The sequence below is a fragment of the Mytilus galloprovincialis genome, chromosome 1 (assembly GCF_965363235.1).
Source record: "Mytilus galloprovincialis chromosome 1, xbMytGall1.hap1.1, whole genome shotgun sequence".
NCBI lineage: Eukaryota > Metazoa > Mollusca > Bivalvia > Mytilida > Mytilidae > Mytilus > Mytilus galloprovincialis.
The window spans coordinates 48,994,327-49,014,349 of record NC_134838.1 but is presented as its reverse complement, the minus strand read 5'-3'; the positions used below and the strand labels follow the sequence as shown (position 1 = coordinate 49,014,349).

The following is a 20,023-nucleotide window of genomic DNA, read 5'->3' as shown; positions in this document are numbered from 1 at the left end:
ATTCATAAACATTGTATATTATTAGTTACATTGGGTGAGAGCGAAGCTCGAATCCCCATATGGAATTTACTGACCCCATATATCTCGTATTATAATAGGTCACTAGCACACCACGGTGTAACGAATTTATCTTATCGACTATCTACACATGTTGTATTTTGACTAGCGCCCTATCAAAGTCTTCAATATTTAGTATTAATATCCTATACTTCCATTTGTTTATACGAAAAAATGCCAACTATAACAACTTTTTAGCTTTAAATTTATTATCAATTTATTTCAATCGTGTATTTCATGTATTTATTTAATTCTTCGTCTGTTGGATCCTTTCAGATTTCCTTTTTTTTTCCTTTATGCCAACAGTTACAACTTGTTAGCTTTAATTATGTTTTATGAACTTCGTCTTCTGTTGAATCCTTTCAGATTTTTCCTCAACACTGTGTTGTTTTTTTAAAGCGTTGTGGCATATTTTTTGTTTTGAAAGGGAAGTAACTCCTTACTAACCCCAAATGGTTGTTAAGGAACCCTATGTGGTAACTAACCATGTGACACCCTATATCAAATATACATAGTCACCACGTGTAGTTCATTAACCAATCATATCCCCATAAATCTATTGGAGGTAAGATAACCCGATATGAGGAGTTATTTAGTAAAAAAAATTTCTTGAAGCTTATGAATTTAATAATAATTCTAATCATATCAGTCTCACCACACAACTACAAAAAAAATAAATCTTGCTTCATTAGTCATATTTAAAAAAGGGGGAACTATTTCACTAATTTCGGAAAACAATTGTTCTCTAATTATATTTAGTTTTATATATTTTAAAGTGAAATGAAATTCATCTTCTACTTCTAAAAGGCACAAAGGGCAAATTATTTCTTCTACAGGAGTTTTAGTGTGACGCCCTTCTTCAATTCTAAGAACACTATTACTAATGCGAATTTTGGGAAAATGTCTTATTACTTTTCTGTCAAAATAAAAGGTTTTCAAATTATAATTTTCTTTAAGCTGTCTATATGTTCTCAGCTTATTACCGTGTACTAATTTATTATCACAAAATATATTTTCTTTCCAATAATTAAGATATCTATCATTAAGTTTGGTATGAAGTGCATATAATAAACGCCGTTTTGAAATAGTATCATGATTTTTCCAAACATGTGAAAAATTTAATGTAGTAAGTACTGTTCAATCTTTTTAGAAAATCCATTGGTTAATTGCAGGTTTGAACTATATACATCTTCAAGTAACAATTGTTATCAGATTTTATTACATGCAACCAGAAGCCAATTGACAGTTTTAAAGCTTCTATAAAAACTAGATACATACCAAGTACAGCTAGTACTGCTAAATTGACAGCTGTTTTATTTACTCCAATTAAAGTTTTTGCAAATTTAATCTGAACTTTAATGGTAGCCAATGACCAATATTTTGACTCTAGATTTGTAATATCTTTTATCGTATAAAGAGACCCAACTTCACTACAATAAAGAAGTATAGGTTTAACACAAGCATCAAACAGCTTTATGTGAGGTCATACATTGATATCTTCAGAAAATAACAGTTTTCTAATACAAAATATAGCTTTTGAGGCTTTTTTGGAGGTGTCCTTCAGCTGACCCTTACACAAATATGTATACTAGTTCAGTGATAATGGACGTCATACTAAACTCCGAATTATACACAAGAAACTGAAATTAAAAAATAATACTAGACTAATAAAGGCCAGAGGCCCCTAAATTGGAAACCATTTAAATGAAATTTTTAAGTCGCATTTAGTAAATTGCTTGATTAACTTATATATACATACATGTATACATATATATTTGGAATTTTGTTTTAGCAATGGTAATACCCTAAGGTGTTCTTTAACTATATACTAAATCTGGACAGTGTTCTATACAACTAAATGTGTATACCATAACATGAGCAAAGTTTACCAAAACTAAGATGGCGAAAGCAACTATGTCGATGCAGTCCAATCCATTTTAAAATGAAGTAAACTTAGAATTCATTCATATACCGGTATGAATGACAAACGAAATAACGAACAGTACTGAAAAACAGTGTGATAAGTATAGTCCCAAAATGACGATGGCCAATACGAAGACAGGAAATACGCACGTGCAAACATCAGGAGACACTGTAAACTTAAGCTTCGAAATATTAACTGGTATTAAAAAATGGTACATTTAAATCTAGAAGCATTACCTTCAAAATATAGTTAGACATATGGAGTGACAGTTCGTGTAAAAATTATATCAATTGTGTGTACATAACTACTGTATCATTGACATTTAATAGAACTGTTGAAAGAGATTTCAACTTTGGCATGAAACAAAATTCCCTCTGTTCTTTTGTTCTTTGAGTTGCATTAAAACTTTTGTGTAAACTAAAAGCATATTTTAGTATATATGAAAATAGGAAAGGCTGAACACAGAAACTAGATGATGTAAACTATATTCAACAAAGACAATTGTCATTGTTAAAGCTATAAATTTAACATTTTTCTGATATTTCTGGATTTTTAGCAGCACAATCAATATTTATTTAACAAAGGCTTATTAATTCAAACACCTGGTCCGAGTACACAGTTATCGTCCTTTGATTTTCGTTGTCCACGAATATAGTCCTTAGTGTGGACAGTGTGTTACTTGCCAATTTTTGTTATACCCCTTCCAAATTTATTTCTCCATGTTTTATGCCTCATATAGCAAGTTGGGGGGTGAAATGACACTGTAAAAAAAGTTGGGTCATAAATATTAATGTAAAGTAGTGATTAGGTCCAGCTGAAAAAGGTCAAAAATTAGCACTTCGGAAGCTGTCAAAAGATTTCAAGACCCCCTTAACATAAGATTGTTCATATTTTGAGTTAGAGCTGATGAAGTTTTCTATAATTTTGATATAATTTGTCCCAAAAGTAGTACAACACACTGTAAAAATATTATTGAGAAAGCGCAGGTGGGTTTTTTTTAATTTTCATTTATTGTCTAAAAGAAATGCACTACGAAATAACTGTGTACTCGGACCACCTGGTTTGAAAAACGTCTTGCATGAGACCAACAGGTAAGGATTAATTTTAATAATTCCAACTAAATTTTCATTTGATATTTTATAAATCGTTTTTAAGTGAACAAATTTTCATTTAATTATTATAAACAATTAATGTTTCTGATTACATACGTTCTAATGTAAATAATGTATATTTCCATTTAATTTGATACGGAAAACTGTGACGTAGACATACTATAGATGTATCTCAGCCTCTCATTTCAGTACCTTAACATTCATTTCTCTGTATAAGGAGGAATTACGGTTACAACAATAAATATACATTCCCACTTTACTGAGGCGACGACTATTGATTTATTTTTTTTATTGATTTTTTTTTTGTGGGGGGGGGGGGGGGGGGGGGTCGAAAAATAAAAATCATTGCGCGGTAATTACTACTGAAATGTTACTAATGTTGATAAACTGGTCTTTTTCGTGTTAACACGGGATAATTCGTCAAATTAAAAAGCTCGCTAAGAGATAAATCCTAAGCTAGTCCATTCAATTTCATTTCGAACATCTCCTGAATGGCGAGATTTGGAATTGGAATCTGTTCTTCTATTGCAGTGTTGTAACGTTTTATCAAAATGAGTGTCTAATTTAAGGAGGCTCGCGGGTATAAGATTTTTAGAAAAAAAAATAAACATTAAATTTTCGTTACAAGTTTTATTTATTACCTTTAGTAGTTGTTACTTTATCGTATGGTACAAAAATCATTCAAAAAAATCAATTCGTGTTGGCCCCAGGTGACTTTAAAAATGTAGATATCATTGAAAAAGCTCCAAATTATCTCCCTTTGGTGCAAAAATGCCATTTTTTTGGGCATTAAAATTGAATATCTTTTTTAGCTCATCGGTGACCTATATGTTTTATTGTTGTTTTCGAATAAGCTGTACATAAACTAAATAATTGTAAAAGGAGTAGGTCCGGTAAGGACCGATTTTGGCCTCAAATTTCAGGTTCATCTGACGAAAGATTTTGACCACTTTTTAAACACTCAAGTGTCTATTTTATTTGAATTAATTAGTACCGGATATATGTGCATTGTATTGTCAAAAACAGCCCATATTTATGTAGCAGAAGCATTCTACTGTCCAATAAATAACTAAAGGTTTACATTTTAACAATTTTGTAAAACTGCTATATTTTGGGGCCAAAAAGGGGTCTTACTGAACCTACTCCTTTAAGTGATTTTTGTAATTTAGTTCTTTTTTTATTTCGTTATTACCGCTAATTCTCCTATTTATTAAACAGAAAAAAATGACATTAACAAAAATGTATGCTTCGTTCGAAGGCAGATTGTGAGCGTAAATGAACGGTGACCCCATTTTTTATTTCATTTTTCTATATTATAAGATAAAGTTCATTTATAGAAAAATATAGAGAAATCCTATATTAAATAAAAAAAATTGGTTAAGACCCGCGAGCCCCCTTAACAAAAATGTTAGTATCAACTAGTCCTGGTTGTACCAACAACCTTTGAACGAGACTGCGTCATTCTGTTTAAATCGACGGTGGCTGCTCTTTGGTCGGGTTGTTGTCTTTTCGACATTTTCTTCTTTAAATTTTCAATTTTATGTACGACTACTTCTTCAACAGACATTATTCCTGCTCTTGGCAGGTGCATAGGTCGCTTAATCTTAATCGACTTCAATTGTCATTTATCCTGCCGAAGGTAAGTGTTTTTTTCCGGCCACTCCGGATCCTCCACAAATAAAGACTGACCGCAACAAAATAGCACAAAGTGCTGAATGTGGCGTAAAACACCTCTCAATCATCAGACGTAAAAATAATTTCGTTTTGAATATAAATGCAGAAGTCCCTGAAAGCACTCTTAAATGTTCATTTGCAAAAGGAACTCAGCATATATATGAATGTTTTCATTCCATTTTATATGCTTCAATATTTTCGAAAAAAAAAATCTTTTTCTGATAATTTCTGTGCTTAGAAATGGTTCCAAATTAATTTTTAGTCAGCCGATTCGGATTAAAGTTTATTTCCGTTTCAAATGCCGAAATAAGGGATGAGGTAAACCAACAACATATCTATACAACGAGCAACCACAACGTATTATTGAAAAGAAAATTGCACCAAAAACCAACCAAAACTTTCAAACAACAAAGTATAACGTAAATGGCCTAACCCTAAACATTTGACTCCAAATCTTGAAACATCTAGTTCAACATTCGTAATTCATGTACTTGACAACGCAATTTTGAAAATAAACACAGAAATCCGATTCACACGATTCTAGTTGTTATGATGATGAATAGTCGGTATCTAACTGATATTAGAATAACACATTTGTAGTGTGTGAACCACGCAAGAATAATCAACGAAGATTTAATTCTTTTTTCAAACGATATTTCTTTTTTTTTCTGATTACAACACACGATTCCTTTGTCTTGTTGCACATTTAATGTATGACTTCGATGTCGGCATACGCAGATCATGTGGTTTTTTATATATATTTGCACGAAATCAAAATGTGTTGATGGAAAATTACATAAAACGCTAGTAAGGATAAACTAAAATTGGGGGAAAATGTCAGAGAGACAACATCCCGACCAAAAAGAGAAGAAGCTCAAGGCCACCAATGGTTCTTTAGCACAAAGAACAAAAATTATTCACCAGGAGGCGGGTTTCAGCTGGCCCCTAAACAAAGATGTGTACTAGTTCAGTGAACATGGACGTCACACTAAACTCTGAAACATATAAATGAACTACAATTATTCAAACATACAAGACTAACAAAGGCCAAAAGATTGTTATTAACAGCAAATAAACCATAGGAGATTGACGCATTTTTAGAAAAGATATTTTCAGATGTATTTATACAAAAACCAAAGTTCTGTATGATGCAAAGTACACAAACATATTTACATAAATATGTTTAATTCTCAGTATGGTATTTTAACCTCTGACATTTTGCTATTTTATATAGTGTCATTTGATTTAATTGTTGATGTTAACCCATCAGAACCTTATTTGTAAAGGATTTCGGTAGCTTTAATAGCCGATATTTCACTAGTAAATATGCAATCTGGAAAAAATTGGAATTTAAACTCTATCATAGTTTACAGTTTATCAAATAATTAACTGGTAGATAGGAGGTTGCTTAATTCCGGCTCCAATTCTTAATAAAAAAAGACAAAAATAATTTAAAAGAAAATCTACAACAGAAGAAGAAGTTACTAGATACACTGAATGAACAAATTGAGAACGCATCGGAAACAAAAAGAATTGATTCTTTCACTTTGAAAAAAGTTTCAATGTGAATGGGCAAAAACATCGATTTAAGGAACTGGCTATTAACCATTTGTTAAGGATTTTTTTCTAATTTTATTGAAAACATTTTTTTTTTTCAGAAAGGAAGTAACAATAAGAGTTTGTTTTCTTTGAAAATTAGAGGGGAAATGATTACAAAACAAATTTTTGATTCTGTATGCTATTGAAAAACAATATTTTGTTTTTATTTTAAGTAAAAATAAAAAAAAAAATGACAATCAATACCCAAACACAAGAAAAATAGTAGGTATCTAACTGCTATTACAAGAACACATTTGTAGTGTGTGAACCACACAAGAAAAATCAACGAAATATGATGCATCCATTCTTGAACATGATGAACTGTCTAATGTTGACTCTTATGAACCTTGGCTGTATTGAGCTATAGTCTACCCAGTTCATTTTTTCTTGTTTACTTGCGTTAGATTTGCGGTAAGATTTAATGGTAATACGCATCCTGATATACAAATGGTGTCTACTATTTATCAAGGACTTACATCCAAAGATAAATAGGGGATCGAAGTAATAGAATAGACGGACGGACATCAAAAACGACGAAAAACCAAAAAACTTGTTCAGAATAAACTGGTATGAAACATTACTGAATTGTTGCTTGATTGATTGTAAAAGAATGGAACTAGATAACAAAACTCATAAGTCGAAACATGTCAAAAAAGGTGAAAAGACCAAAGATAAGAACTTTCTACAAAACACACAACAGAACTTAAGACATCTAGCTAGCTAAAACTTAACCTTAAGCAGGGGCATATCGAGGGAAAGGGTCTGTAAATCCTGCTTTACGTGTAATACCCGTCGTGATACGCCTCCAAAACACTTTGATGAGTTATCTCAGGTGATTAGGCATTAGACATTAGCAGATTGGTAATTGACTCTAATCTTTATCCTTTTTGTGTGTATATTACCAAATTTTTATACCATATGCAGTTTCTTTTGAACAAAAAAGACCGAACCGTTCGTTTGACCGGTTCTGTTTTGACACTAGCGACATCCTATCTATTTGTTTAATATCTACAGATATTCACCCAGGAACTTTTAAAATATAAAAAACAGATAAAATACGAAAAATGTTTAAAATTTGTCTTAATATGCTAACTATGACAGCCAAAAGTTTGTAACAATTACATTTCCTGCATTGTTTACTTCAGTACGGTGTCTTTGTTATCGTGTCTTGTTTACGCACTTGTGGTGCCCGCGCAATCGACCATGCAGAGGATGACGCCTTATACTCGGGGTGTCTTTACATAATTTGTAAAAAGAGAAACATTGTATTACCAAACTTTAAATCAGTGTTTTTTAAAAGATTATCCTAAACTGGGACATACCAGTATAATTAAAAAAATAATAATAATAAAAGGATGGAAAAAATATAAGTTTTAAAGCATTTATCCTGCTACTGAAACAGCAATTCCTGAAAATTTTCAACGATTTCACCTTTGAAAACAGGATATTATAATATGTTATAATTTTTCAGTATCGCCCTCCATCTTTGCAAATTTAGACATTCTAATCAAGTTTATTTAGAAAATAGTTAAATGAAAGAACGGAATTATTTTCTTGCGCCAGCAATGTGGAAATTCAATAATATGGTTGATGAATTAAACAGTTATATATATTAAAAATTAATCGAATAAGAATTTAAGTGAAATGTTTGAAACGTTTGCTTGACAATAAGATAATGTAATATTTTTTTCTTCTTTCTTTCTTTCTTTCTTTTGTTTGTTTGTTTGTTTGGTTGTTTGGTTGGGTTTTTTTTTTGGTTCAATGTCATGTTCCTCCGAAATAATTTATTCAATTATCATATAAACCTGTACCTAGTAAACCAAAACATGATCTTCCTCCCACCAAGTTGAAGCCTTTGTTCATTGAAGGTTGTTCACACACCGATGATATATAACACTAAAAATACAAGGTCAAGGTTCAATAGAGTTTGATGCCATCGTTTGACAATTGTTCTGTCAATGAATCTGTCATATAACAAGCTTTGTTTTGACAATTTTGTTATAGTTTTAAATATCATAATTGCACTAACACGTGCAAAACTTGTTAAGTCCGAAAGTACAACTGTACCATACCAGCAATGCATTTTCACGGAAATTCCAAAATTCAACGATAAATTAATGGACAGAGTGAAATAATTGATTATTTTGGTTTTGTATACACATTTCATACGTACAAGGTAAGATCTCAGCGCTAAAGCAATCCTTAATAGTTCATGTTTTGGGTCTGTCTATGTGTACCGAGTTATTTTGGAAAATATTTGAAAATGAAAATAAAACAAAAACAAAAAAACAAACAGCGTATTTGCAAAACAAGCAAACATTAAATAATTTTTCAAATAATTCCCGCTTATATAGATATTAAAGATGTTGACCATTTAATTTTTGTCTTATATTCTATCAATTTTAGGATTTCAAATCTTCGAATGTTTTGATTAAATGTTCACTCTTATGTTTCATGGTTTCATAAGTTATGATTCAACCCGGTAGACTTTTATCGCCAATTTTAGCTTTAAATTCCTGGGCGAAATCTTACGTAAAAACTCCCCGGTGCATTACGTTTGCGCGCATTACCATTACATTTGCGCGCAAAAATCATTACGTTTGCGCGCAGCTTTTGATTACATTTGCGCGTATTCTTTTAACATGTAAACTCAGGTAAAATACAGGTAATAATACTTATTCATTTATTAATTTGATCATTATTTACAATTATCAGTACCCCTTCTGTTAGTCTAAGTCTCCAAAGTCAGGGAAAAAAAGAGATAAAGCCGCATGTTTTTTTCGATTTTCAGATATATATTCCAACAAGTAAAAGGTGTATGCAAAATTTAAGAAAATCTGTGACATAACCCATTTATAACGGAGTTTATAGATATAGGAAGATGTGGTGTGAGTGCCAATGAGACAACTCTTCATCCAAATAACAATTTTAAAAAGTAAACCATTATAGGTCAATGTACGGCCTTCAACACGGAGGCCTGATTTTAGAATTCAATATGAATAATACATAACTTGAATTTACAAACTATTTTCAAAATTAATAATTAATAATTGATAATCATATCCGTTTTGAAAATACAAAAAAAAGTAGTTATTTATAATTTAATATAATTTTTATTTATATTTTTACCTGAGATTACCTGTAAAATGAATGCGCGCAAATGTAATCAAAAGCTGCTCGCAAACGTAAAACATTTTAATCCCAACATGCGCCCAAACTCCCAGGACTATTAGCTGCCACGTCTTGCAGTGTATTTTTTAATTTTATGATAAGGTGGTATTGAAGTGTTCAATGTTGGACATAAAGAGTAAAATCACTAAAATACTAACTCCGACGGAAATTCAAAACGGAAAGTCCCTAATCAAATGGACAAATCAAAAGCTCAAACACATCAAACGAATGGTAACAACTGTCATATTCCTGACTTGGTACAGGCATTTCCTTATTAAAGAGTATCTTTTCCCTTTTCCTTTTCTCTTATTTGTTTTTTTTTTCATTATAGTCCCGAGTGATTATTAGATTTAAGATGCATAATAACGCGTCTTAAGGTTTGAAACTCTGACAAAAATAATTTATTTTAATTACTTTATTAATAATGATATTACTTGTTAAATGCTTTCCTATGTGAATAAAAGAGCGGCAAATGTATTCATTTTTAAAAAGAACTTCAACATAAAGTATGTTCTTATGAATTGTTTTTATTTTTATCCGAATTCTATAGTCGATTTTCATTAAGCTTTATACAGTGTATAGTAACGCTTTGAGCGTTTCCTGGTGAAGATTAATCCAGAGAAGCGCTTTAGACGCATGAAATTTACAAAGTGTTGTTTTCGTTTTTTTTAGAATCAGTTTATTGTTGTTTTTTTTTATCTTGAACCAAAATAATCACTGTAAATCCCATTAGAAGTCACCCAACATGTCATCTAGTTTGTCATCTTCGCTAGCCAAGGGTAACGATCCACTGTGGAGAAGAATGAAGTTGATCGTAACCCTTGGCTAGCGAAGATGCTAGTTTGTGTTTCTTCATATTATTGCAGTGTTTGTATTTACACGAGGAACACGATGGGTGTCATATGTGGCACATGTGGAACAGGATCTGCTTACATTTCGTAGGCACCTGAGATCACTCCTGGGGCTTAACTTTTAGTGGAGTTCGTGTTGCTCAGTCTTTATTTTTATTTATTGTGTTTTGTATACTGTGGTTTTTCTTTTAGTCTGTTTCTTTTTTTGCCATGGCGTTGTCAGTTTATTCTTGACTTGTCAATGTATATGTTCCATTTCGTGCCATGGCGTTGTCAGCTTATTCTTGACTTGTCAATGTATATGTTCCATTTCGTGGCATGGCGTTGTCAGTTTATTCTTGACTTGTCAATGTATATGTTCCATTTCGTGCCATGGCGTTGTTAGTTAATTCTAGACTTGTCAATGTATATGTTCCATTTCGTGCCATGGCGTTGTTAGTTAATTCTAGACTTATCAATGTATATGTTCCATTTCGTGCCATGTCGTTGTCAGCTTATTCTTGACTTGTCAATGTATATGTTCCATTTCGTGCCATGGCGTTGTTAGTTAATTCTAGACTTATAAATGTATATGTTCCATTTCGTGCCATGACGATGTCAGTTTATTCTTGACTTGTCAATGTATATGTTCCATTTCGTGCCATGGCGTTGTCAGTTTATTCTTGACTTGTCAATGTATATGTTCCATTTCGTGCCATGGCGTTGTCAGTTAATTCTTGACTTGTCAATGTATATGTTCCATTTCGTGCCATGGCGTTGTTAGTTAATTCTAGACTTGTCAATGTATATGTTCCATTTCGTGCCATGGCATTGTCAGTTTATTCTAGACTTGTCAATGTATATGTTCCATTTCGTGCCATGGCGTTGTCAGTTTATTCTTGACTTATCAATGTATATGTTCCATTTCGTGCCATGGCGTTGTTAGTTAATTCTAGACTTATCAATTTGAATGTCCCTTTTGGTATCTTTAGCCTCTCTTTTATCGTTGTACATCATCGATACATCTAAAACAAAGTTTATACAATTTTGAATCTACAAATTGTAGTTGGTTGTTGTCAATAGGGCTTTTCACGGTTAATTCGGCCATATTGGATAGGTGTCAGATTTTCATGATGGAGGTAAAGATGGTGTGAAAAATACGGGAAAACATCATTAAAACAGAACAGTTGCTTAGAAACATGCATACGATTTCCAATATTTTCATACCATTTCCACCTCTTTCCAAAAAAATCTGCCCCCTATCCAATATGGCCGAACTAACCGTGAAGAGCCCTAATATATTTGTTTTTTTTATAGCTCAGGTCATTGTTGTTTTTGTTTGTTTGAATTGTATCTTATTTTGTCATGTCGGTGCCTTTTATCTGAATAAACGATATTTATTTTACTCACTTTTGAAGGCTGACCAGTGACCTTTTTACTTATACCAGTATAGTTGCTTAAATATGCCTCAGTTTGACTCTGTTTGGTTTGATTGTTTGGTAGCTGTCTAATTGGCCACATCCTCCTGATTTTAAAATGAAGAATTTAGAAGATAGGGGTTAGACATGCATTTCTTTGTTTTAATATCGGTTATTTCATGTTTTGAAAAATATATCTCAATTTAGCATCATATTTACGATAATCATCTTGGGATTTATCATTAAGATAAAAACAAAAAACATATCAGTTTATTTGGTTTATTTGGTTTGATATTTATGGTACCTTTATTAAGCATTACAACACTATTAAATTATAGATTTTTTTTTAAATTAAAATAAAATGGTACCCTTGGCCATGAATTGGAGTAGAAAGTAAACCCTGGTATCATCCAGAGACGTATACACTGTTTTTCAAGAGAATTGGCAACTAGGCGCTATCTTGTGATATCTCTCGACCCTCATGATTTCATTGAAAAAATTTTCAGCACAAATTAAAATCGTATTCACTCAAAAACCACCAAAAAAAAATGAACTTATACCTTCAATACCCTATCATTACATCACTTAGATTTCCACGTATTATAACATTATAAATAAACTAAAAACAAGAACTATCTTTAAAAAAGATATCCGACGTATTTAAGTTTGAGTATATGTTTAAAACTATCATTTCGATAACCTTCAGAAGCACAAAGATGCCATTTAAATAACGTTTTCTCGGTTTGTGTTCAGTATTGTCGGTCCTCGTATCTTTCCGTTTACATTCACCAAAACCCCGCGGAAATCTCACATGCGTAGGCGCGTTCTAAAAGTCATAAAATTGAGAAAGGAAATGGTGAATATGTCAAAGCGACAACCACCCGACCATAGAGCAAACAACAGCCGAAGGCAACCAATGGGTCTTCAATGTAGCGAGAATTCCCGCACCCGTAGGTGTCCTTCAGCTGGCCCCTAAAATATGCATAATAGTACAGTGATAATGGACGTCATACTAAACTCCGAATTATACACAAGAAACTAAAATTTAAAATCATACAAGACTAACAAAGGCCAGAGGCTCCTGACTTGGGACAGGCGCAAAATTGCGGCGGGGTTAAACATGTTTATGAGATCTCAACCCTCCCCCTATACCTCTAGCCAATGTAGAAAAGTAAAACAATAACAATACGCACATTACAATTCAGTTCAAGAGAAGTCCGAGTCTGATGTCAAAAGATGTAACAAAAGAAAATAAATAAAATGACAATAATACATAAATAACAACAGACTACTAGCAGTTAACTGACATGCCAGCTCCAGACCTCAATTAAACTGATTGAAAGATTATGTACGTTCGTACAACAAAGTTTACATTAAAAATTGTATTTTTGTCCCGAATAAATAGCTGTCACGGATGCAAAGAGCTATTGGAGAAACAATTATTTTAATAAAACTATAAATCTTTGTAAGATCTAGTTCAAATATTTATAATTTTTCACTTGCTTTCCATCACGATATAATTAACGAGACGTTTTTTCAAACACAACCAAATCACCCAGCATGACAGCATTTTGTCCAATCACAGAAAGGATTTTCGAGCATGCGTATTCTGTTGCCATAGTTAAGCGTCCTTAAGTTCAAATATTGATGACTTGTGAGTTTGAATGTCCCTATTGGTGTCTTTATTCTCTCTTTTTGGTATTTTTCGTGTCCATTTTTTGGTATCGCCAGTTCGTGTCCCTCTGGTAACTTTAGTCTCTCTTTGGGATCTTTCCTGTCCCTTTGATTTCTTTTTCATGTCCCTTTTTTGTATCGTTCGTGTCCCTTTTTTGTAATCTTTCGTTTCTCTTTGGTATCTTTCGTGTCGCTCTCGTATCTTTAGCCTCTCTCTGATATATTTCGTGTCTCTTTTGTATATTTCGTGTCCCTTTGGTATCTGCATCTTCTTGCTAGTATTTTTTTTTATCTTGTAAAAGCTGTTGATTTTTCAACCGAATTGTCATTGAACATACCACTAAGTGAATAAAAAAAACTATAAAAGGCGTCTTATTCAAATGTGAAATTATGTATAAACCAACAAGTTTATCATTAATATACTTATTTTTGATCTATTTTAGAGAATGCACCGGGATGAGATGGCACGAGTACCTCTGCATAAATACAGGTAATTAGGGTTTTCAAAGTTTTCAAAAACCGCATTCGTCCCGCGCCGGATGCTACACAGCCAACGAGCTTATTGGTCATATTGTATCCTATGATTATTAACTTTCATGCAACCGAATCATTCAGTCAGATATGATTCAAAACCGGTTGTATATAATTGTTAAATAAAGTTAACTGGTAATATAATGGAAAACTGTCTACAATGAAAAAGAGGGGATGATCCGTTTCCTTTAAGATTTTTCATTTTAGGTCTTTCTAAAAACAAAAATTTAAAATATAACAAAAATTAACGAGAGACCCATTCGGTACAAGTCTTTTTTTAGACTGTATAATCATAATATAATCTAATGTTTGTCATTGTTTATGGATTTCCCCTTTTTGAATTTACCTTGGAGTTACTGATATCTTTGTTATACTTTTTAACTAAATTTGGAAATAGGGAAACAAAATCGATTGACAAACACTGTTGTGAGTCTTGTCTTTTACTGGTAAAGTCTTTAAATTTTGTCTTATGTAGTCCTACGATGGTCGCCTACGTAGGCCATGCATTTACCTTAGGGGACGACCATTTGATATTCTGGTGGGGGGGGGGGGGAGGAGGAGGATTTGTTTTTGATCGGTTATTTATTTTTGTAAACTAAGAGGACAGATTATTCATTTTCTGCACTATTGAAGCAAGATTTTTCATTTTCATTAAAGCAAGGGACTGATTATTCATTTTCACAACTAAATTTATGATATTTGAAAACATGCAATTTTTAAATGATTTGTTTATTATAAATAATACATATATAGTCAAGTCATTATGTACCATTTAATCAGAATTAATGATCATCCTCTGCAGAAATGAATCTTTGATATTCCCAACTGCATATACATGTATTGCATACATACACAGTATTACAGTTTTGTTGTAACTAGCCTCTTTTAAAAGTATCATGACAAACATATTTCGCCGAGCAGAGCGAGGAAAATTTTTTTTTGAAGGGTTTTGGAGCCACTGAAGGCCAAAGAAGCTATAGAACAAATGATGCAAAATCATGCTTTCCGGGTGTTCCCGAGATCCTTTCTTAATCTGAAAATGCATGTTTTGTTTTAATAATTTTTTGACAATATTTTGGTCTCAAAGCAAAATGTATAAATTCAGTGTAAGACTTTTAAAAGTTTCTAGGAACAACATCAAAAGACTAATGTGCATGATAAAGCAAAAATGGAATTCACATAGTTAAGTCTGTGGCTGCTGTTTTTCAAGTTTTAAAACTCATTAAGTCCATAACAAAACTACTAGATTACAAAAGGAATGCAACACTAACAGAATACAGAAGAGCAATCAATGAACAAAAGACAAATAGATAAGAAAAATTAATCCCAAAAAATCAAGTCTACGTCTGTGGGAAAACAGAACTTGCTTCTTGCAAGACGCTCGCTGTGAACACAATTTGATATGGAGACAAGCGTTTGGTTTTGAATTTTCCTACAGGAGGCATTTGTCTCAAAGTAGTTACGGCCCTGTTAAAATAAAAGTGAGGTAAGGTTTCCTGAGACAATATACCTCAAGTTAAATGAAACCAATTTTCAGACATTTCAAGTATATTTAAATAATATTTATACTTTTGTGATTAAAAAATTGGGAAGTGATTCCCGATTTTTTTTGGGAAAAAAGATGAATTTATGAAGAATCTAGTGCCATCTCATACTTTCGATTAGACCTGCTGAGTTATTTATTTTCAATACATTGCAAGTCAGGTAATTTATTTTCAAACTACCACAGAACAAACCATTTATTTTTGAGATTATCAAGGCTGAGTTATTTATTTTCAAAATCCTCCTACTCCCCCCCCCCCCCCCCCAGAATATCAAATGGTCGTCCCCTTAGATGATGTTGCCTCTCACATTTCGATTTAATGGGGTTTTTTTATAACGTCTTTATTGTCGATATTGCAGTAGATGTGTAGACTAGTGTCAGTCGTAATAATGTCGATTTAAACAAATATAACCAGTGAAACATTTGGGTAAACATTTGACGAAGCAAAACTACGATCAACTACAATTAACTCAAGCATCATAAACCAAACAGCCAATGAAGGAGTGTATATCGAAACATATTTTGTCTTCCATTTAATTAAAAATAGAACATGATTAAAAGCAAGTACGTAATAAATTGTATTGTGTGTTACTGTAAACCAACTTATTTTCTCGAGAAATTTATTTTCGCGATTTTCGCGAGTAGAAAAATAATGCGAATATAAATCGTGTCGAATGTGTAAAACTTGGATCTTTCCTATTTATACTACATCCATTAAATTAGAAAATCGAATAGCCACGAAGAAGACTAAAAAGGACAAAAACGCGAAATTTAGTATCCGCGAAAATAAGTTGTTTTACAGCAGTATTCCTAGTACGCATTATTTATTATCACGTGATGATTGTTTATCTTTTATGAGTTTTAGGTCAAAACATAAACTGATAGTTCTGTTTACCATTGTAAATCCGGTTGCTGGGTTCCTTTTATGGTACTTAAGACTACGATTACTGCGAAAATGCTCAAATAGAACTGAATTATTAAGAGTAGAGAGACAAATGTCAACTTTAAGCTTTTTCGGAACGATAACTACATTTTTTATGATGACTCTGATGTGTCTCTTCCTGACTATAACTGTAAGAGCAGACCACAAAAGTCGCGTACCAAATCAACAACAACCATTATTTACTCCGAGCGTACAGATGAGTGAAAGGATGCAAGCTCATTTCGAAAGTTTAACTCCTGCACGTGTGACGAAAACTAAAACCGAAAGTGTTCCACTGAAATTGGAAGCCGATGGCGATATGCATAATATATTAGAAGGAAAGACATGCGGACTTAATATTACTAGTATTTTAGACCGTTGGTGTGAATTTAGACACAACACATCTACATTTTCTGTTCCATAGACATAATTTGTTTCTAGTTAGTTGTAAAAATAAAGATATTTTGTAGAAAGAAGTATTTGTCAAGCAATTACGATAAGTGTATTTGTTTTATTTATGATGACTTATTTTTCCTGATTGCGTCTTTCTATTTCTAGAACAGAAAAGCATATTGATATGCAAATAGGTCTATAATCTTATGAATATACTTCGAAAACACTACCAAAATGCGTTACAGGAGGAACTTGGTCAATATGCGCAATTCTTTTCAGATACACTGCAAAAATGATGTTTAGATCCTAAACACATTTCTAAGCACATCTTTTGTGCACTTTTTTTTACATCTTTAGATCTAAACGTGTCTCAGTACAATGTGTTTAGGATTGTATTTAGAATCGTGTTTAGCTTAGAAAAATGTGTTTAATTTCTATACACTTTCATTTTTAAACGTGTTTAAATTCACGTCATGTTTAAATATTATGTGCCTACTGAAAAATGTGTTTATAAATTAAACACAATCCTAAACACGTTTAGATCTAAACATATATCACAAGTGTTTAAATTCTAAGCACGCTTTTTACAGTGTAGGTGATTAATAGCAAAATGTTGCTTTATTACTTTGTCCATAACCGTGTCCATAACTGTGTCCATATCGTGAACTTGAATGTAAAAGATGGTTCAGTTCTACTACTGAGACAGTTTCACTTGTTGTTCGATTTTCGGGTTACCATAACCATTTTGTGATATTCAGAGAGAGAGAAATCACAATTTCGCCAATTGAAATTGTTAGGGAAAATTAATTTCGTTTTATGACATACACCTTTATGTACATTGTATTTTCTGATCCTTTGAACTTTAAGATAGCACACTTTAATTGCCAAGATCAGTAAATATTTTAAAATAGTAAACATGTACAATAGCATTGCAATGAAATATCTTTGACACTAGTTATAAGAATTAAAGCATATGGCCATGTGTCCACTTTTAGAGCCATTTCAACAAAATGCATTGAGTGTGTAGGTAAAGGAAATAGCATGGGTAAGCTTGCTTGTTAGCTGAACCGTAGGTCAGGTATACCCTCCTTTCGAAGTAGGCTAGTCCTATGGACAGATGTATTGGATTTCTGTAGGACTAGTCTTTTAAAGGAGGAGAGTATACCTAACTAAATAATGACTTCACGGTTCAAGCAAGCAAGCTGACCATACATACGTATTACCTTTATATATATATATTTTATTCTGAGGAACCTATGTTGATACAATGGTATACAGAAATACATAGACATACATAATAATACTATAAAACACTCAATGCATTTTGCTGTAATGAAAAGTAAAATTACAAAAATACTGAACTCCGAGGAAAATTTAAAACGGAAAGTACCTAATCAAATGGCAAAATCAAATGATAAAACACAATGATAAAACACATCAAACGAATGGACAACAACTGTCATATTCCTGACTTGGTACAAGCATTATATTGACCTTAATGCATTGTATTGTTGTTGCTCGTCTTTTTAGTTTTTAAGTTTTTCGCAGGTTTTCCGCGATGAGCGCATGTCCTACAACGCCAAATTCTTCAAACAATAACAATTTAAAAAAAAATCTATACCAGAAAACCATTGACGAGTTTGCTTTCATTCATAACATTTTGTTGAGGCAAACTAACTATTTTCATTTATAAAGAAGCATAACCCTAGAACAGTACAAATGATCCCACCAAAATTCCAAAATGATTTGTGTTATGTGGTTATAAGCATTGTGTATAAGTTTCATAACATTTTGTTGAGGCAAACTAAAGTTAGATAACTGAAACGAACATTCAGCAATGTTTATGTTACTGAAGGGGCATTACTAAAGAACGGTAAAAGTGATGCCACACAGTTTCGAACTTGATTTGAATTATGTGGTAATAAGCATTGTGTATAAGTTTCATAACATTTGGTTGAGGCAAACTAAAGTTAGAGAACGGAAACCAACTTTGGGACGTACTAGAGGACGGACGGACAATTGTAAAACTTGATGCAATCGCACAGAGCCGTGACATCAACTGAGAAACATACATCTCTATAAGAAAGAACCAACCGTACATCATAATCCAAACGATTTTAGAACTCAAAGTTCCATCAAAGAACAGTATATTCAAGAGAACAAAGAATTTATTTGTAACAATAAACTTTACCGTAAAACCTTTGGCGTGCCTATATAAATATATATGGATTGATCAGCAGCATCTGCGTTAGCTGTGGTTCATATGTGTTTCCCGTTTCTCGTTTTTTTTATATAGATTAGACCGTTAGTTTCCCGTTTGAATGGTTTTACATTAGTAATTTTTGGGGGCCCTTTATAGCTTGCTGTTCGGTGTGAGCCAAGGCTCCGTGTTGAAGACCGTACCTTGACCTATAATGGTTTACTTTTATAAATTGTGACTTGGATGGAGAGATGTCTCGTTGGCACTCATACCACACCTTGCTATATCTACTTACAATGTTTGTTGTTCTTTAAAACATTTTACGACAATTACGACAAAGATACAAAATGATAATGACTTCCAGATTTATGATGGCTGGATTATATATTCCAGACATGTAGAGGAAATACACGAGCTATAATATAACTGTGTACCGCACTTGAAGTACACCTTCGTATTTTCCCGTAAAGAAAATATACAAAGGAGAAAGATTTTTAAAAGGCATACTAGACATTAAAACTTATATCAAACCAACTGTAACATTTCAGTATCTGCTCAGACACAGCTCAAAAACAGAGAGTGTTTTCAATGGATTTATCAAGGGTGAAGTATTGAGGTAATGGAAATTGAAGCTTTTAAAAATACGCCTAATTAAACAAGGATATAAAATATATGAAATCAACGAAATTGTTTATCAAACTCAAAATATAGAAAGGTAAAATTTGCTTATACGCCGCCAAACGAAACGAGAGCAACCACTTGTTGTAATGTTAACACAAGTCGACCCATATATACAGAAACTATAACATATAATAATGAAACACAGAAATCTTATTTCCCAATACCCTGACTGCGTGAACATGTTTATTCATCAGTCCATTATAGCTTATTAAAGACAAAAACTTACAAGAACTATAATTATCGAAGCATAAGCTATTATAATCAGATAGACTTTTCACAATACAATACGATTTT

The 20,023-nt window shown here is 32.4% G+C and overlaps 1 long non-coding RNA gene across 1 annotated transcript; it reads left to right on the top strand.

The window, feature by feature from the left end:
* The first annotated feature begins 8,380 nt into the window (after positions 1 to 8,380).
* On the top strand, positions 8,381 to 16,931 carry LOC143076891 (uncharacterized). The gene is made up of 3 exons (XR_012978830.1): positions 8,381 to 8,542; positions 13,903 to 13,949; positions 16,399 to 16,931. It is a non-coding gene; the product is annotated as an uncharacterized LOC143076891 (long non-coding RNA).
* The last annotated feature ends 3,092 nt before the right edge of the window (positions 16,932 to 20,023 follow it).